The sequence below is a fragment of the Lissotriton helveticus genome, chromosome 7 (genome assembly GCF_964261635.1).
Source record: "Lissotriton helveticus chromosome 7, aLisHel1.1, whole genome shotgun sequence".
NCBI lineage: Eukaryota > Metazoa > Chordata > Amphibia > Caudata > Salamandridae > Lissotriton > Lissotriton helveticus.
In genome coordinates this window covers 1,826,402,077-1,826,421,642 of record NC_136068.1, presented here as the reverse complement: position 1 = coordinate 1,826,421,642, position 19,566 = coordinate 1,826,402,077, and the positions used below count along the sequence as shown (strand labels likewise).

General features: G+C 52.0%; 1 protein-coding gene across 2 annotated transcripts in view; it reads left to right on the top strand.

Moving 5' to 3' along the window:
* Positions 1-19,566, top strand: part of CADM4 (cell adhesion molecule 4) — a 1,180,582-nt gene that overhangs the window by 409,875 nt on the left and 751,141 nt on the right. The window lies entirely within an intron of this gene.

Genomic DNA, 19,566 nt, shown 5'->3' with positions numbered 1-19,566 from the left:
TAAGTTGTGCTCTATGCAAAGGGAAGATTACTTAAACGTGCACTGAGTGTACAGATCTTTTAAACACAGAGAGCCTGAACCTGTTGTGTGCCAAGCCTAGGGTAGACCTTGTATGTCTGGTCTAGAGTATCCCAAACGTGGCACAGGGTCTGTGGTGCGCATTCCTTCTATAAGCCCCTTACTCGCTACATGAACATCACTACACTAAAAGGCGTTTTCAATCACTTTAGGTGGGGAATTTGGCACTGGCTGCAAGCATCTCACTGAGGTACACTCCGATGTATAACCCACATTACCAAACCCATTCTAGGCTGTGCCTAAAACTGCATATACAAAGGGGCACCAAGTGTACGTTTGTGTATGTGTAGGTGGCTAGTGTGGTACATGCGTTAACCTAGAGAACTGAATGAGGGTCAGCATCAGAGGCTGTTCCTGGCTCTGGTCAGCATCAGAAGCCGTTCCCGGCACTGGTCAGCATCAGAAGCTGTTCCAGGCACTGGTCAGCATCAGAAGCTGTTCCAGGCACTGGTCAGCATCAGAGGCTGTTCCTGGCTCTGGTCAGCATCAGAGGCTGTTCCCGGCTCTGGTCAGCATCAGAAGCTGTTCCCGGCTCTGGTCAGCATCAGAAGGTTCCTTGGCTCTGGTCCGCATCAGAGGCTGTTCCCGGCTCTGGTCAGCATCAGAAGGTTCCTTGGCTCTGGTCAGCATCAGAGGCTGTTCCCGGCTCTGGTCAGCATCAGAAGGTTCCTTGGCTCTGGTCAGCATCAGAGGCTGTTCCTGGCTCTGGTCAGCATCAGAAGGTTCCTTGGCTCTGGTCAGCATCAGAGGCTGTTCCTGGCTCTGGTCAGCATCAGAAGGTTCCTTGGCTCTGGTCAGCATCAGAGGCCGTTCCTGGCTCTGGTCAGCATCAGAAGGTTCCTTGGCTCTGGTCAGCATCAGAGGCCGTTCCTGGCTCTGGTCAGCATCAGAAGGTTCCTTGGCTCTGGTCAGCATCAGAGGCTGTTCCTGGCTCTGGTCAGCATCAGAAGGTTCCTTGGCTCTGGTCAGCATCAGAGGCTGTTCCCGGCTCTGGTCAGCATCAGAAGGTTCCTTGGCTCTGGTCAGCATCAGAAGGTTCCTTGGCTCTGGTCAGCATCAGAGGCTGTTCTTTGGCTCTGGTCAGCATCAGAGGCTGTTCCCGGCTCTGGTCAGCATCAGAAGCCGTTTGCTGGCTCTCGTCAGCATCAGAGGCTGTTCCCGGCTCTGGTCAGCATCAAAAGCCGTTCGCTGGCTCTGGTCAGCATCAGAGGCTGTTCCCGGCTCTGGTCAGCATGAGAAGGTTCCTTGGCTCTGGTCAGCATCAGAGGCTGTTCCCGGCTCTGGTCAGCATCAGAGGCTGTTCCCGGCTCTGGTCAGCATCAGAGGCTGTTCCCGGCTCTGGTCAGCATCCGAAGCCGTTCGCTGGCTCTGGTCAGCATCAGAAGCTGGTTCCTGCTCCCCTCCACCTCAAGGGTAGAGTTTGCACTGGGAGCTGCTCCTATTGCAGGGGTAAAGGTTCGGTCCAGGGGTGCGCACTGGGAGCTGCTCCCCTGCGCAGCGGTAGAGGTCCTTTCACCCCGAGGGTGCGCACTGGGAGCTGCTGCTCTAGGGCAGGGGTAGGGGTCCCTCAGGGCCTTAAGTGGGATGAAAATACTGGGGGTCTCTCAAAAGGGGATGGTCAAAGTAATTAAGGGCGTGGCTTAAAAACACGTAAACTAAAAATCTGTGTTTAGCACAGTGTGCTGCCTGACTTGTGTTTTGCTGTTTCTGTCATTGCGCCAAGACATATGATACAACAAGTAACATCATACCTACAGGAAGTCAGGACTATTGGCTTTGTCAATGGTTGCTAGTTGCATAACATAAATAGGCTGCAACTATGGCTTGTATATAATATTGAAAACACTTCCACTTAAAGCCCCGGTGACGCCACAACAATGTTGCTGCTCATGAGATTCAAAAAGAGAAGGGAAATCAAGAGAGAAAATGACTCTCTTCAAAGGATTTCCCTTCCCTCTACAACGCTCACCTCGCGCACACCAATGTGTCTGCTGTCACTAGAGTCCAGGGGAAAAAAACGGACCGCCTGTGCCAGGGCACAAAACAGAGCCCGATAGAGATCCGTTTCGAGGCCCCCTTTAAAAAAACTATCGGTGAGACCCGGCCCACTTAAAGCCCTGGGATCCCTTCAGTCCGGGGGTGCGCACTATGATTTGTCCTCTGGCTCAGACATGAGTACAGACGCTCCCTTTCTGAGGGACACACATCTTTCTTGACTGGGACCTCTGCTCACGAGAGCTCAGTCTTCTGCAGACCTGTCTACTCTCGATGGCACACGTAAATAGAAAGGCAACGGATCTCTAAGGCGGCAGAGTTCAGGCCCAAGGGCACGGTGTGGTGGGCGTCGGGGGAGAGAAGTACGGGGCAGATTCGTGTCTCCCTTCCTTGCCCGTAGGAGAGACACAGGACAGGACCGTCTGTTCCATCGGCCTTTGTTTGCGCATCAGTGGCCTTTGTGCGCGCAGGAGAACTGCGCCAATGGCCCCCTGCGGAGAATAGATGCGCGAACGGCCCGTTGCGAAGAATAGATGCGGGAACGGCCCCCTGCGGAGAATAGATGCGCGAACGGCCCCCTGCGAAGAATAGATGCGGCCCCCTGCGAAGAATAGATGCGGGAACGGCCCCCTGCGGAGAATAGATGCGCGAACGGCCCCCTGCGAAGAACAGCGGCGGCCGCGTCCCCCCCACCCCCTCTGAAATCAAGAACCCTAGATCCCTTCTCCTCCTGAGGGGGCCTGGTGGGGGGACGGCAGAGATACTCCACTGCACGCAGTCCGCCGGGCGGAAATAAAAGGCCCCTTTCATGGGTTCCCGCTCTGTTCCCCTAATGAGGCCGGTGCTCGTGGAACTGCGCGGGGACGCGCCTCTCGAGCTGGTCCAACGCGGTTACCTTGGCAGCCGAGGCCACGGCCATCTCCGCATCCCAGCGGTGGCGCCGACTGCTTTAATCTGGCCTATTACTGCCACAGGCCTCCCCTCTCTAGGAGCTGTGCCCAAAGGGCGGGCGACCTTCATTTTCTGAGTGATGGGTGCCCCCCCGCCCCCTCCCTTACATCACTACAGCTTGGGCAGGTTTCCATTTATTTGTGGCTCAGTTTTTTTCATGACATGTTCATCTGGTCTCAGCTGACTGTTCGTTTATACAGCCTTTCTGATCGGCCATTTCCAGGGCCTTCTGTTTTGGTCGCTTCAATGTCGCCTCTTCTGGCCCAGTATAACTCACTCACTGTCTTCAAAACTCTATCAGTGCGCTCACCTCTTCTGGTCCAGGATAAACCACTCGCAGTCTAAGGATTAAACCTCTATCGGTGCGCTCACCTCTTCTGGTCCAGGATAAACCACTCGCAGTCTTTTAACCTCTATCAGTGCGCTCACCTCTTCTGGTCCAGGAAAAACCACTCGCAGTCTTTTAACCTCTATCAGTGCGCTCACCTCTTCTGGTCCAGGAAAAACCACTCGCAGTCTTTTAACCTCTATCAGTGCGCTCACCTCTTCTGGTCCAGGATAAACCACTCGCAGTCTTTTAACCTCTATCAGTGCGCTCACCTCTTCTGGTCCAGGATAAACCACTCGCAGTCTTTAAACCTCTATCAGTGCACTCACCTCTTCTGGTCCAGGATAAACCACTCACAGTCTAAGGATTAAATCTCTATCGGTGCGCTCACCTCTTCTGGTCAAGGATAAACCACTCGCAGTCTTTAAACCTCTATCGGTGCGCTCACCTCTTCTGGTCCAGGAAAAACCATTCGCAATCTTTAAACCTCTATCGGTGCGCTCACCTCTTTTGGTCCAGGAAAAACCACTCGCAGTCTTTAAACCTCTATCGGTGGGCTCACCTCTTCTGGTCCAGGAAAAACCACTCGCAATCTTTAAACCTCTATCGGCGCGCTCACCTCTTTTGGTCCAGGAAAAACCACTCGCAGTCTTTAAACCTCTATCGGTGCGCTCACCTCTTCTGGTCCAGGATAAACCACTTGCTGTTTTAAACCTCTATTAGTGCAATCGCCTCTTCTGGCCCAGGATAAACCACTCACAGTCTTTAAACCTCTATCAGTGCGCTCACCTCTTCTGATCCAGGATAAACCACTCACAGTCTAAGTATTAAACCTCTATCGGTGCGCTCACCTCTTCTGATCCAGGATAAACCACTCGCAGTCTAAGGATTAAACCTCTATCGGTGCGCTCACCTCTTTTGTCCAGGAAAAACCACTCGCAGTCTTTAAACCTCTATCGGTGCGCTCACCTCTTCTGGTCCAGGATAAACCACTTGCTGTTTTAAACCTCTATTAGTGCAATCGCCTCTTCTGGCCCAGGATAAACCACTCACAGTCTTTAAACCTCTATCAGTGCGCTCACCTCTTCTGATCCAGGATAAACCACTCGCAGTCTAAGTATTAAACCTCTATCGGTGCGCTCACCTCTTCTGATCCAGGATAAACCACTTGCAGTCTAAGTATTAAACCTCTATCGGTGCGCTCACCTCTTCTGGCCCAGCATAACTCACTCACTGTCTTCAAAACTCTATTAGTGCACTCACCTCTTCTGGCCCAGTATAACTCACTCACTGTCTTCAAAACTCTATCAGTGCACTCACCTCTTCTGGCCCAGTATAACTCACTCACTGTCTTCAAAACGCTATCAGTGCACTCACCTCTTCTGGTCCAGGATAAACCACTCTCAGTCTAAGGATTAAACCTCTATCGGTGCGCTCACCTCTTCTGGTCCAGGATAAACCACTCGCAGTTTAAGGATTAAACCTATCGCTGCGCTCACCTCTTCTGGTCCTGGAAAAACCACTTGCAGTCTTTAAACCTCTATGGGTGCGCTCACCTCTACTGGTCCAGGATGAATCACTCACTGTCTTCAAAACTCTATCAGTGCACTCACCTCTTCTGGTCCAGGATAAACCATTTGCAGTCTTTAAACCTCTATCAGTGCGCTCACCTCTTCTGGTCCCGGATAAATCACTTGCTGTCTTCAAACCTCTACCAGTACAATCGCCTCTTCTGGTCCAGGATAAATCACTTGCTGTCTTCAAACCTCTACCAGTACAATCGCCTCTTCTGGTCCAGGATAAACCACTTGCTGTCTTTAAACCTCTATCAGCTCTTCTGGCTTTAGATCAATCACTCACTGTATTTAAACCTCAATCACTGCGCTCACGGCTTCTGGTCCAATATAAATCACTCACTGTCTATAAACCTTTTGTAGTGCAATCGCCTCTTCTAGCTTTAAGTAAGCCACTCACTGTTTTTAAACCTTTACCAGTACGACCACCTCTTCTGGTTCAGTATAATCACTCACTGTCTTTAAAACTCTACTAGTGCAATAGCCTCTTTTGCTCTAGTATACATCAAATAAATCACTTCTAGTTCAGCATAAATCACTCATGGTCTTTAAACCTCTATCGGTGCGCTCACCTCTTCTGGTCCAGGATAAATCACTCATGGTCTTTAAACCTCTATCTGTGCTCTCGCCTCTTCTGGCTTTAGGCAATCACTCACTGTCTTTAAACCTCTATTAGTGCAATTGCCTCTTCTGCTCCAACATAAATCACTCACTGTCTTTAAACCTCTTGTAGTGCAATCGCCTCTTCTGGTCCAGGATAAATCACTCACTGTCTTTGAACTTCTACAAGTGCAATAGCCTCTTCTGGCTTTAGATCAGTCACTGACTGTACTTAAACCTCTATCAGTGTGATCACTTCTTCTGGTCCTGTGCAATAGCTTTTTTTGGTCCAGGATAATTAACTCACTGTCATTAAACCTCTACTAGTGCACTCGCCTCTTCTGGTCCACCATAAAATCACTTGCTGTCTTTAAAACTCTACCCTTGCAATCGCCTCTTCTGGTCCAGTATAATCATTCACTGTCTTTAACGACTTAACCGCGGCGGCAATTCCGCCGCGGTGCGGGCGTTCTAAAGGGTGGGCAGGGTTGCGTCTGCCAACTGTCGTTCGCAGCACCAGGGAGGGAGTACGAAAGGGGTTAAACCTCTCTCTACCTGTGCAATCGCCTCTTCAGGCCTTAGAAAAGTCACTCATTGTTTTTTTTAAATCTTTACCAGTGTAATTTCCCTGTCTGATCTTGCACAAATCGCTCATTGTCTTTAAAGCTCTATCAGTGCACTCGCCTCTTCTGGTCCAGTATAATCATTAACGGTCTTTAAATCTCTACCTGTCCAGTCGCCTCTTCTGGCCTTAGAAAAGTTGCTCACTGTTTTTAAACCTCTACCAGTGTGATTGCCCCTGGACTCAGATAAGTCACTCAAAATCTTTAAACATCTACTTGTGCGATCTCATCTTTGGGCCTCAGATAAGTCACTCATTGTATTATACCTCTACCAATCTGATCACCCCCTCTGATCTTAGATAAGTAGCTCACTGTCAGTTTAAATCTCTACCAGTGCAACCCCCCCCTCTTGTCTTCGACTCTCTCAGTGAGTTTAAACCAGTACAGTTGCAGCCTCTGGGCTCAGATAAGTCACTTACTGTATTTAAACTTCTACATGTAAGATTCCTTCCTGTGGTCTTAAATATGTTGCTCGCTATCAGTTCAAAACTCTACCAGTGCAATCTCCCCTCTTGTCTTCGATAAGTCACTCACTGTCTTTAAACCTCTACCAGTGCGATCAACTCTTCCTGTTTTTGATAAGTCACTCAATGTATTTAAACCTCTACCAGTGCAATAGTCTCTTCTAGTCCTAGATAAGTTGCTTGCAGTCTTTAAACCTGTACCAGTGCGATCTTCTCTTCTGTTCGTACATGACGCTTGCTGTCTTTAACCTCTACCCGATTGTCTCTTTTGATCTTAGATAAGTCATTTGCTGTCTTCAAACCTCTACCAGTGCGATCTTCTCTTCTGATCTTAGATAAGTCACTCACTGTCTTTAAACCTCTACCAGTGTTATCCGCCTCTTCTGGTATTAGATAAGTCACTTGCTGTCTTTAAACATCTACCAGTTGGATCAACTCTTCTGGTCTTACATGTCACTCAATGTCTTTAATCCTATAACAGTGAGATCGTCTCTTCTGGTCTTAGATAAGTCACTTGCTGTCTTTAAACATCTACCAGTGCAATCGTCCCTTCTGGTCTTAGATACGTCACTCGCTGTCTTTAAACATCTACCTGTGCGATCGTCCCTTCTGGTCTTAGATACGTCACTCGCTGTCTTTAAACATCTACCAGTGCAATCGTCTCTTCTGGTCTTACATGTCACTCGATGTCTTTAATCCTCTACCAGTGCGATCATCTCTTCTGGTCTTACATGTCACTCGATGTCTTTAAATCTCTACCAGTGCGATTGCCTCTTCTGGTCTTAGATAAGTCACTCATTGTCTTTAAACCTCTACCAGTGCAATCGTCTCTTCTTGTCTTAGATAAGTCACTCACTGTTTTAAACCTCTGCCAGTGCAATCAACTCTTCTGGTCTTACATGTCACTCGATGTCTCTAAACCTCTACCAGTGTGATTGTCTCTTTTGGTCTTAGATAAGTCCCTTGATGTCTTTAATCCTCTACCAGTGCGATCGTCTCTTCTGGACTTAGATAAGTCACTCACTGGCTTTAAACATCTACCAGTGAGATCTTCTCTTCTGGTCTTAGATAAGTCACTCAATGTCTTTAAACCTCTACCAGTGCGATCGTCTCTTCTGGTCTTAGATAAGTCCATTGATGTCTTTAAACATCTACAAGTGCGATTGTCTCTTCTGGTCTTAGATAAATCACTCAGGCCTTAAAACCTGTACCATTGGAATTACATCTTCCAGTGTTAGATAAGTCACTCAGGGCCAGATGTAGGTAATCCCTGATTACCGATTCTTAAATACCGAATCATACCGATTCGGTATTTAAGAATTGGCAATCGGGATGTAGGTATATTTACCGAATTAATTACCGAATCGGTATGATTCGGTAATTAATGAATCGGTATTTACTGAGTCTGTAACTGCCATTGTTTCCTATGGGCCTTAAGGCCCATAGGAATCAATGTCAATTACCGAATCGGTAAATACCGATTCGGTAATTGGGGGAAATATTGAAGGGTGGCAGGGTGTCACTTTGACACCCTGTTGCACCCCTCAATTGTGCATGGGTGCACATGTTGCTGACATACATGACCTTAGGGCATGTATGTCTGCAACATGGCACTGTTTAAAAAGCAAAAAAAATGCTTTTTAAATGGTTTTCTTAATTTACCACCAACTACTAGTTGGTGGTAAATTAAGAATTCTTAAACCCTTGTAGCACTGAAAACAGTGCTACCTACATCTGAAATTACAGAATCGGTAATTTTACCAATTCGGTATTTTACCGAATCTGTAAAATTACCGATTCTGTAATTTTACATGCCCCTACATACCAATGTCCGAATACCGGTCGGAAACGGCCGAAAATCGGTATTTTCAGCCGTTTCCAACCGGTATTTGGACACCTACATCTGACCCTCAATGTTTTTAAACCTCTACCAGTGGGATTGCCTCTTCTGGTATTCGATACTTCACTCGCTGTCCTTAAACCTCTACCAGTGTGATTGTATCATCCACCAGTGCAATAGTGTCTTCCTGTCTTACCTAAGTCCCTCGCTGTCTCTAAACCGCTACCAATGCGATCGTCTCTTCTGGTCTTCAGTGACTCACTCGCTGTCTTTAAACCTCTATCAGTGCGATAGCCTCTTCTGTTATTAGATACGTCATTCGCTGTCCTTAAACCTCTGCCACTGCAATCGCCTCTTCTGCTCTTATATGCCACTCATTGTCTTTAAACCTTTACTAGTGCGATTGCCTCTTACGGTCTTTGATAAGTCACTCGCTGTACCACATCTGGGTAAGATTTATTGTATTGTATTGTAATTGCATTTACATTTATATAGCGCTTACTACCCCTGACGAGGTGTAGAAGTGCTTTTTCGGCGAGTAGCGCGCTACTCCGGAACACATTATCTTAGTTTAAGTGGGTTGCTGGGCTCTGACACTCTCAAAAAGCATGGCCACTGGAAGTAGGGGTCCTGGGGGTGCTGCAGCATCCCCAAAATAACCATAGGGAAGTTCAGAAAGTGAATGAGCAAGAAAGTGCCTTTAAATTTTTTTCTCATCTTGTCACATTTGCTCTGCATTCAGATATGGAGAGAAGTCAACTGTCCGGCTCTGTCTTCTGAACATGAAGTTTGCATTCACTGTTCTTTCTCTGACTGCAAAGTGAGAGGATTTTGTAAAGTTAACTCTGACAATCTTTCTGGGGCAGGGGGGGTGTGACAGGAAAGGCTGTTGGACGGCAGTGCTTTAAAATACTTGTAAGTGAACCGTACAAATATTTCAAACTGTATGGCCAGTTAGCAAAGCACAAATGAAGCAGTTTGTTCTGTAATTCTGAACTGTGATGGAAACAAAGATTTTAATAGGATGAAAGTAAACAGAGACTCTTGCTTGGGGACGTGCAAATAATAAATATGTATAGAAACCCAGTTTCCACACAGTACCACTAGTGTGTTATATAGATTTATCAGTAAAGGTGCACGGTGGTACAAATTATGTGGCCATTTCCGTGGGAAATGTACTGTCTGTAAATGACAATGTGCTCCCACACCATGCTTTAGTAATATATGCGTCTTTAGGACGTCATGCAGTTCATGGGGGCATCGGCGCATCAGAGGGCAGGCCTGGAAGTCTCAACAAACCCCCCACTTGGTTGTGGCTCATGTAAGCCTGGAGTCTGACATGGAGAGGGAATGTGGGTGCATCAAAAGTGCCCTGTAATCACTTCTCGAAAAGAAAACCTGATGGACAAAATGCTGATCAATGTCATACATTCATCCCAGTACATAGATCTGGGCCTAAATCCATCGTTCTATTGCTCACCATGCCATTTTAAACCCAGCCATATGCGCAACAGTCCAGCCCGAACTGCCAGGCCAGGTCCTCCCTGGACTGGAAACAAGCATCCTACGGCCAGTTTCAGGGTTTTACCCCTCGTCAGCCAGGATAGCTGGACTCCAGTGGCATGGAGAGCATGGGACCCACGTCTGGGCATGCTTGTCCCACTCGGGGTGACAAATTCAAAAAGAACTATTGATGGACAGAATATAGAACAATGTCAAACATTCACCCCAGTATAGAGATCTGGGCCTAAATCCATCGTAAAAACCCAGCCACTTACAAATCAGTCTTGAACCTGTTCCCAACAGTCCAGCCCGAAATGCCCGGCCAGGTTCTTCCTGGACCGGAAGCAAGCACCCTAGTGCTGATTTTGGGGTTTCACTCCTCATCAGCCCGGCTAGCTTGACTCCAGAGACATGGGGCCCGATTCACAGAACTAACTTAAGACAAAATCTTAAACTTACCACTTTTGGTATTCACAGAAGGCATTTAGTAGTAGTAAAGTTAGGATTTTGTCTTAAGTCTGTCTTAAGTCTGTCTTAAGTCTGTCCTACTACTTTTGGTATTCAGGAGGAGATGCCTTTTCGGAAAGCGTTGAAAACCTTCCTCTTTTGATAAACTCACAGATGTAAGACACAGCAAACCTGCAGAAGCGCCGGGACACCCCGTTGGGGTAGCTGCGCACTATATAAAACACACTAAACAAATAAATAAATTCACAGAAGGCATTTAGTAGTAGTAAAGTTAGGATTTTGTCTTAAGTCTGTCCTAAGTCTGTCCTAAGTCTGTCCTGAGTCTGTCCTGAGTCTGTCCTGAGTCTGTCCTGAGTCTGTCCTGAGTCTGTCCTGAGTCTGTCCTAAGTCTGTCCTAAGTCTGTCTTTAGTCTGTCCTACTACTTTTGGTATCACATTTAGTCGTAGTAAAGTTAGGATTTTGTCTTAAGCTTGACTTAAGACAAACTTAAGACAGACTTAATACAGACTTAAGACAATATCCTAACTTTACTACTACTAAATGCCTTCTGTGAATACTAAAAGTAGTACGTTTAGGATTTTGTCTTAAGTTAGTTCTGTGAATCGGGCCCCATGGAGAGCACGTCTGGGAATACCCGCCCCATGAGGAATAGAATGACAACTGATTTCCATATGGCTGGGTCCAAACTGGGGTGGCAGAGTGGGCAAAAGGACAATAGATTGAACCCAGATCTGTCACTGGATGGGAGTGGTTGAAAAGTTTCAGCACTCCGTCCATCGTTGGTAGGTACTTCTCGGCAAGTGGCCAGCCCCCTCCCAGACTGAGATTGTTCTTCAAGTTGACAGGTGTGCCCCTGGGACCAGATCAGCTACAGCACAAGATCACAGGATCTCTTCAGTCGAGGGGGCTAAAACCCGTAATTCAACCTTCTGGGTGGCCGAAAAGGCTGTAGAAAAATCCAAGATGGCGTTAAAAAAACACACTCGAAGTCCCACGTTTCCTGACAAACTCTGCGCCCTATATATTCTCCTTCAGTGTCCCCCTCAGCCTCCCCGGGTGGACTCCGGTGCCCCCCACTTCCAGAGCCGCTCCCCTCAGCTGGAGGGACGCACGGGTTCAAGGGTAGTCCATTTGCCGATGGACACGTCGTCCCAGGCGCTGCAGCTTGCGGAGCCTCGTAGCGCCGCCTCCCACACGTCCTTAGCGAGTAGAGCGTGAAACAATCATTAAAGTCCGCATAACTCGGAGCGCTTCCATTTAACAAATCTTTATCAATCCAAAAACATCGAGCACCAGAAGCGAGCATTACACGTTACAAAGCAAACTTCAGAAGCCGCTTCCGGCCTTCAAAGAGCGCTTTCATCTCAGAGAAGGAACTGGGGGTTAATGCGAGGGAGCACAATACCGACAGCTTTCAAACACAGCCCCTCTGGGGGGCTCTAATCACGGATGCAAATGTCTGTCTAATTAACCCCTAAACGCGCAGTGGGGCCGAGGCTTAGAGAGGGAGGCAGAACGGGACATGTGGGTACAGATTGAAGGATGGGGGCCCCTCCTCAGTGTACCCCCTGACTTCTCGGCGTTAGGAGAGGGGGGAGAATCACCAGGACTGAAACTTGTGATTGCTACTCTCTTGACTGGGGGTGAATGTTTGATTTGCTCTGCATTCAGTCCACGCCTGTGTGTCATTTGCTTCCTCGTGCGCCGGGTATGCCCAGATGTGCGTCCTGGGCTCACTGTGTCACTGGATTCAAGCTAGCCTGGCTGATGAGGGGTGACGCCCCCAAACCGGCCCTAGGATGCTTGTTTCCGGTCCAGGGAAGACCTGGTCTGGCAGTTCAGGTTGGACTGTTCCCATGAGGCACAGGGGCAAGACTGATTTGCATATGGCCGGGTCTAAACTGGCGTGGCATGGTGAGCAAAAGAACAATGGATTTAACCCAGATCTCTTGACTGAGGGTGTTTGATTTGCTCTGCTTTCCGTCCACCATCTGTGTGTCCTTTGCGCTGCTCTCGGCGCACTCTTTGGAACACTTTAAAGACATCAATCCAGCTCCTACCCACAATAAGCAGGAGTAAACCCTACTTACTACTCGGCTAGGCCTGTCCGCTTCTAATCAGCCAATCCTCGTTCCAGGAAGCGGTAATAGAAATGAGATCCACCGAGATCGTATAAAGTCGATCTCCAGATTCAGCCCTAAAGTCGAAAATAATTCTTATAATATATATATTATAGTGATATATAATAGTGTAACTCTATCCTGTGAAGGGTTCTCATGGGACGTCGTTGTGTAAATCCCATCCTATGACAGTGTGACTTTATTTAGGCTATAACGGTGGTGTTCGCACCGTGCCTGGAGCTGTCCCTGGTTTGGTGCTGAATGTCTGTGAGTTGGTTGAAGGGGGGGGGGGCTGTTCTCCACCATCACTTCATTTCCTTCTTGGTTCTTTTCTTGTTTTGTTTGCAAGCAGCAGTCTTCCTGGGGTGGGCGGGAGAGTCACAAACTTTAGGGCAGGATTTTCCAGCAGGAGGGTGTGTGTGTGTCTGTGGGGGGGAGGGGGGTGATTGCCTGTTGCTTTTCTCTTTTTGTAGTTAGTTAAAGCCTTGGAGTCTGGAGGGAACCCCCAAAGTAACACTGCCACCGTCCAGGCAGGCATCTCTCATGGAGTCGAATGATGGTGGCACCCCAGGGGGTGCACGGGACCCTCTCCTCCTCGGAGACACTCAGGGGTGTGTGAGGCCCTGACGTGGGCTTCCTATTGGCCAGAATTCACCGTGAACCACTGATTGTCCCTCCCAGAGCTGCCCCCGGGGGGTCCCGGCCTGAAGTGGGGGATTTCTAGGATTAGTAGTCAAAAGAGGTCGTTTTCCATTTGGGACCACCACTGCCCGGAGCCACTGCCCGGGGCCTCTGTCCGGAGCCTCTGTCCGGAGCCACTGCCCGGACCCTCTGCCTGGAGCCTCTGCCCGGAGCCACTGCCCGGAGCCTCTGCCCACCTCCCGTGACTCGGGCCCGGCCCCTCCATCCTCGGGGCTCAGGGTCCTGGCGTTCTCGCTGGGCGTGTGGAGATGCCACCTCCCCCAGGCCAGAGCCGACCGCTCGCCTCTCCACCGCTCCATCTGACGAGATCTGCCTGCTGCCAGGCTGTGATTCAGCTCAACATGGCCCCCGGGAGACCCTGTAATCTCTGCCGGGGCTCCCGGGCTCGCCTCATTTCCTGATGCGCGGCCCCTGCTCCGCGCGGGCCCGGGGCTCCCTGGAGGGAAGAGCCCGGCCCGGCAGAGAGGCTGAGCGGCGGCGGGTCCCCGAGGCAGCCGCGTGCAGGGGTGAGCCGAGCCGGCTGGTGGGGGTACTAACGGGGGCTCCGGGGCCCTCTCTTGCTAGAAGGGTGCTGGGGACCAGGGGGGAGCAGCGCGGGACGCCCCTCTGCAATATAAAGGGAGAGGGGTGAGTGCAGGCCGGGACTGAGGTGCATTGGCAGGGCTGGGTGAGAGGCCCGCCACTGCACTCTAGGGGGGCTGCAGGCCGGGACTGAGGTGCATTGGCAGAGGTGGGTGAGAGGCCCGCCACTGCACTCTAAGGGGGCTGCAGGCCGGGACTGAGGTGCATTGGCAGAGGTGGGTGAGAGGCCCGCCACTGCACTCTAGGGGGGCTGCAGGCCGGGACTGAGGTGCATTGGCAGAGCTGGGTGAGAGGCCCGCTACTGAACTCTAGGGGGCCTGCAGGCCGGGACTGAGGTGCATTGGCAGAGCTGGGTGAGAGGCCCGCCACTGCACTACAAGGGGGCTGCATGCCAGGACTGAGGTGCATTAGCAGAGCTGGGTGAGAGGCCCATTACTGCACTCTAAGGGGGCTGCAGGCCGGGACTGAGGTGCATTGGCAGAGCTGGGTGAGAGGCCCGCCACTGCACTACAAGGGGGCTGCATGCCAGGACTGAGGTGCATTAGCAGAGCTGGGTGAGAGGCCCATTACTGCACTCTAAGGGGGCTGCAGGCTGGGACTGAGGTACATTGGCAGAGCTGGGTGAGAGGCCCGCCACTGCACTACAAGGGGGCTGCAGGCCAGGACTGAGGTGCATTGGCAGAGGTGGGTGAGAGGCCCGCCACTGCACTCTAGGGGGGCTGCAGGCCGGGACTGAGGTGCATTGGCAGAGGTGGGTGAGAGGCCCGCCACTGCACTCTAGGGGGGCTGCAGGCCGGGACTGAGGTGCATTGGCAGGGCTGGGTGAGAGGCCAGCCACTGCACTCTAAAGGGGCTGCGGGCCGAGACTGAGGTGCATTGGCAGAGCTGGGTGAGAGGCCTGCCACTGCACTCTAAGGGGGCTGCAGGCCGGGACTGAGGTGCATTGACAGAGCTGGGTGAGAGGCCCGCCACTGCACTCTAGGGGGGCTGCAGGTCGGGACTGAGGTGCATTGACAGAGCTGGGTGAGAGGCCCGTCACTGCACTCTAAGGGGGCTGTAGGCCGGGACTGAGGTGCATTGGCAGGGCTGGGTGAGAGGCCAGCCACTGCACTCTAGGGGGGCTGCAGGCCGGGACTGAGGTGCATTGGCAGAGGTGGGTGAGAGGCCCGCCACTGCACTCTAGGGGGGCTGCAGGCCGGGACTGAGGTGCATTGGCAGAGCTGGGTGAGAGGCCCGCCACTGAACTCTAGGGGGGCTGCAGGCCGGGACTGAGGTGCATTGGCAGAGCTGGGTGAGAACCCCGCCACTGCACTACAAGGGGGCTGCAGACCAGGACTGAGGTGCATTAGCAGAGCTGGGTGAGAGGCCCATTAATGCACTCTAAGGGGGCTGCAGGCCGGGACTGAGGTGCATTGGCAGAGCTGGGTGAGAGGCCCGCCACTGCACTACAAGGGGGCTGCATGCCAGGACTGAGGTGCATTAGCAGAGCTGGGTGAGAGGCCCATTACTGCACTCTAAGGGGGCTGCAGGCCGGGACTGAGGTACATTGGCAGAGCTGGGTGAGAGGCCCGCCACTGCACTACAAGGGGGCTGCAGGCCAGGACTGAGGTGCATTGGCAGAGGTGGGTGAGAGGCCCGCCACTGTACTCTAGGGGGGCTGCAGGCCGGGACTGAGGTGCATTGGCAGAGCTGGGTGAGAGGCCCGTCACTGAACTTTAGGGGGGCTGCAGGCCGGGACTGAGGTGCATTGGCAGAGCTGGGTGAGAGGCCCGCCACTGCACTACAAGGGGGCTGCATGCCAGGACTGAGGTGCATTAGCAGAGCTGGGTGAGAGGCCCATTACTGCACTCTAAGGGGGCTGCAGGCCGGGACTGAGGTGCATTGGCAGAGCTGGGTGAGAGGCCTGCCACTGCACTACAAGGGGGCTGCAGGCCAGGACTGAGGTGCATTAGCAGAGCTGGGTGAGAGGCCCATTATGGCACTCTAAGGGGGCTGCAGGCCGGGACTGAGGTGCATTGGCAGAGCTGGGTGAGAGGCCCGCTACTGCACTCTAGGGGGGCTGCAGGCCGGGACTGAGGGGCATTGGCAGAGCTGGGTGAGAGGCCCGCCACTGCACTCTAGGGGGGCTGCAGGCCGGGACTGAGGTGCATTGGCAGAGCTGGGTGAGAGGCCCGCCACTGCACTACAAGGGGGCTGCAGGCCGGGACTGAGGTGCATTGGCAGAGCTGGGTGAGAGGCCCACCACTACACTCTAGGGGGGCTGCAGGCCGGGACTGAGGTGCATTGGCAGAGCTGGGTGAGAGGCCCGCCACTGCACTCTAGGCGGGCTGCAGGCCGGGACTGAGGTGCATTGGCAGAGCTGGGTGAGAGGCCCGCCACTGCACTCTAGGGGGGCTGCAGGCCGGGACTGAGGTGCATTGGCAGAGCTGGGTGAGAGGCCCGCCACTGCACTCTAAGGGAGCTGCAGGTCGGGACTGAGGTGCATTGACAGAGCTGGGTGAGAGGCCCGTCACTGCACTCTAAGGGGGCTGTAGGCCGGGACTGAGGTGCATTGACAGAGCTGGGTGAGAGGCCCGTCACTGCACTCTAAGGGGGCTGCAGGCCGGGACTGAGGTGCATTGACAGAGCTGGGTGAGAGGCCCGTCACTGCACTCTAAGGGGGCTGCAGGCCGGGACTGAGGTGCATTGACAGAGCTGGGTGAGAGGCCCGTCACTGCACTCTAAGGGGGCTGTAGGCCGGGACTGAGGTGCATGGGTAGAGCTGGGTGAGAGGCCCGCCACTGCACTCTAAAGGGGCTGCAGGCCGGGACTGAGGTGCATTGGCAGAGCTGGGTGAGAGGCCCGTCACTGCACTCTAAGGGGGCTGCAGGCCGGGACTGAGGTGCATTGACAGAGCTGGGTGAGAGGCCCGCCACTGCACTCTAGGGGGGCTGCAGGCCGGGACTGAGGTGCATTGGCAGAACTGGGTGAGAGGCCCGCCACTGCACTCTAAGGGAGCTGCAGGTCGAGACTGAGGTGCATTGACAGAGCTGGGTGAGAGGCCCGCCACTGCACTCTAAGGGGGCTGCAGGCCGGGACTGAGGTGCATTGACAGAGCTGGGTGAGAGGCCCGCCACTGCACTCTAAGGGGGCTGTAGGCCGGGACTGAGGTGCATGGGTAGAGCTGGGTGAGAGGCCCGCCACTGCACTCTAAAGGGGCTGCAGGCCGGGACTGAGGTGCATTGGCAGAGCTGGGTGAGAGGCCCGTCACTGCACTCTAAGGGGGCTGCAGGCCGGGACTGAGGTGCATTGACAGAGCTGGGTGAGAGGCCCATTACTGCACTCTAAGGGGGCTGCGGGCCAGGACTGAGGTGCATTGGCAGAGCTGGGTGAGAGGCCCGTCACTGCACTCTAAGGGGGCTGCAGGCCAGGACTGAGGTGCATTGGCAGAGCTGGGTGAGAGGCCCGCCACTGCACTCTAAGGGGGCTGCGGGCCGAGACTGAGGTGCATTGGCAGGGCTGGGTGAGAGGCCCGCCACTGCACTCTAAGGGGCTGCAGGCCGGGACTTAGGTGTATTGACAACAGAGCAGGCTGAGAGACCCGCCACTGCACTCTAAGGGGGCTGCAGGCCGGGACTGAGGTACATGGGTAGAGCTGGGTGAGAGGCCCGCCACTGCATTCTAAGGGGGCTGCAGGCCGGGACGGAGGTGCATGGGTAGAGCTGGGTGAGAGGCCCGCCACTGCACTCTAAGGGGGCTGCAGGAGGCCGGGACTGAGGTGCATTGGCAGAGCTGGGTGAGAGTCCCGCCACTGCACTCTAAGGGGGCTGCAGGCCGGGACTGAGGTGCATTGGCAGAGCTGTGTATCAGATCCACTATGGACATGCAGGCCAAGGTGAGAGTACTGTGATGTAGGGAACCCTACAGACCTGGCCTGCGTCTGTTCAAAACCCAGTATTGACTAGAAGGGGTGCTGGAGGCCAGAACTATTGAGGTGCATCGGCTGAGTTCACAAACCACTACTAGACTAGATAGAGATGGGCGAGCCCCTGAAAGCTCGAGCCTGAAGTCTGTCTCAGCCCGAGGTCCTGCTGGAACCCCGAGTCCATAGCGAGGTGAGCTTGCAGGTGCCTGCCGCGTGCCGCTCTTCCTCCAACCAGGATTTGGCATTAGGGTTAGACCTGCCTACTTTTAAACTGAGAAACCAGGTTCAAGTCTCGGCGTCTTCTCAACAACTTGTGATTCTGGGCACATCATCTGTGCTTAGAACATTGTATGTAACTTTGTGTAATGTATCTGGTGTTTATACAGATCCCGCACGATAAAAACTGTAGAAAAGTGCACAAAGAGGTAAAAAAAAAAAATCTTTAACACAATGAAAGACAAGTAGATACCTATTTACTGGTTGATTTGTACAGAGTGAAAACAGAAAACCTGGATAAATCGCAACTTCCCACTTAAATGGTGGGATCTTAATTAAATATTTTATTTCACAGACATTCATTTTCTTTATTATTACATATGAAAGCACTTTCAGATATGTGAGTTCAGACTACCAGTTGCACAAAAACCTATGGTGTTTGATTTAATAGACTATAATATTACTCTCTAATAATCCGGGCCATGTACAGGGTGTACAAGGCAACTGTCTTGCCTCTTAGTTCACTGATGTTTCATGTTCTAAAACAAACACTTTAATAAGTACTACTCAGTGGAGTGTTATAATGTGATGTATTAATGGCAAAGCTTCCACTGTATACATATGTATTTTCCATATTTTTTGCGTGATGTTTATTATATGATTTACATAGAAACCTTTTCAGGGTTCAGCGCCAAGATCTGAGCCAGACTCTTGGCTTGGCTCAGGCCCAGTGCTTAATTTCAGCAAGGGGTTTTCAGTGCTCAACACCAGCAGTTATGAAAGCTGCCTCATGGTGGCGCCATTTCTCCAATTTAAAGATGAGTAGAACAACAGTTGTTTATTGATGCAATATACATGAACAACAACTAATACCTGCCACCCAAGCCATTCGTATAGCTTTTGGGGCCTCAATAATGCTGAATTGTCACACTGGTAACAGTGTGATGGTTAATAATTGCTTGGGTACTATCACTGGCACAGCCAACAGAGGCAATGGTTGGTGCAGGCTGTGGTGGCCTTCTGACGAGGACCCTGTCCCTTATTTTGTTACAAATTAAGCACTGGCTGCTCGGCTTTCTAGGTCTAGTTGTTGGCTGTCTCAAGTCTAAGACTAAAAGGGGTGTGGCAGTCAAGGAATGAGGTGCATTGGCCGAGACGATGACGGCCTGGCGTGAAGTGCATGTGGGTCCCTCTATTTAAACAGAAAGGGCAGGATTGGGGTGCATTGGCCGAGGTGGGTGTGAGCCCCACTACTGGAGTTCAGGGGGCACTGCAGGTCAGGGTTGAAGCTGGTTGGGGAGCTGTGTTTGGGGCAGCTGTGTTTAGGGCCCAGTACGCTGGAGTTCAGGACTGAGGTGCACTGGCAGAGCTGAGTGAGAGCCCCACTACTGGAGTTCAGGGGGCACTGCAGGCCAGGGTTGAAGCTGGTTGGGGAGCTGTGTTTGGGGCAGCTGTGTTTAGGGCCCAGTACGCTGGAGTCTAGGACTGAGGTGCACTGGCAGAGCTGAGTGAGAGCCCCACTACTGGAGTTCAGGGGGCACTGCAGGTCAGGGTTGAAGCTGGTTGGGGAGCTGTGTTTGGGGCAGCTGTGTTTAGGGCCCAGTACACTGGAGTCTA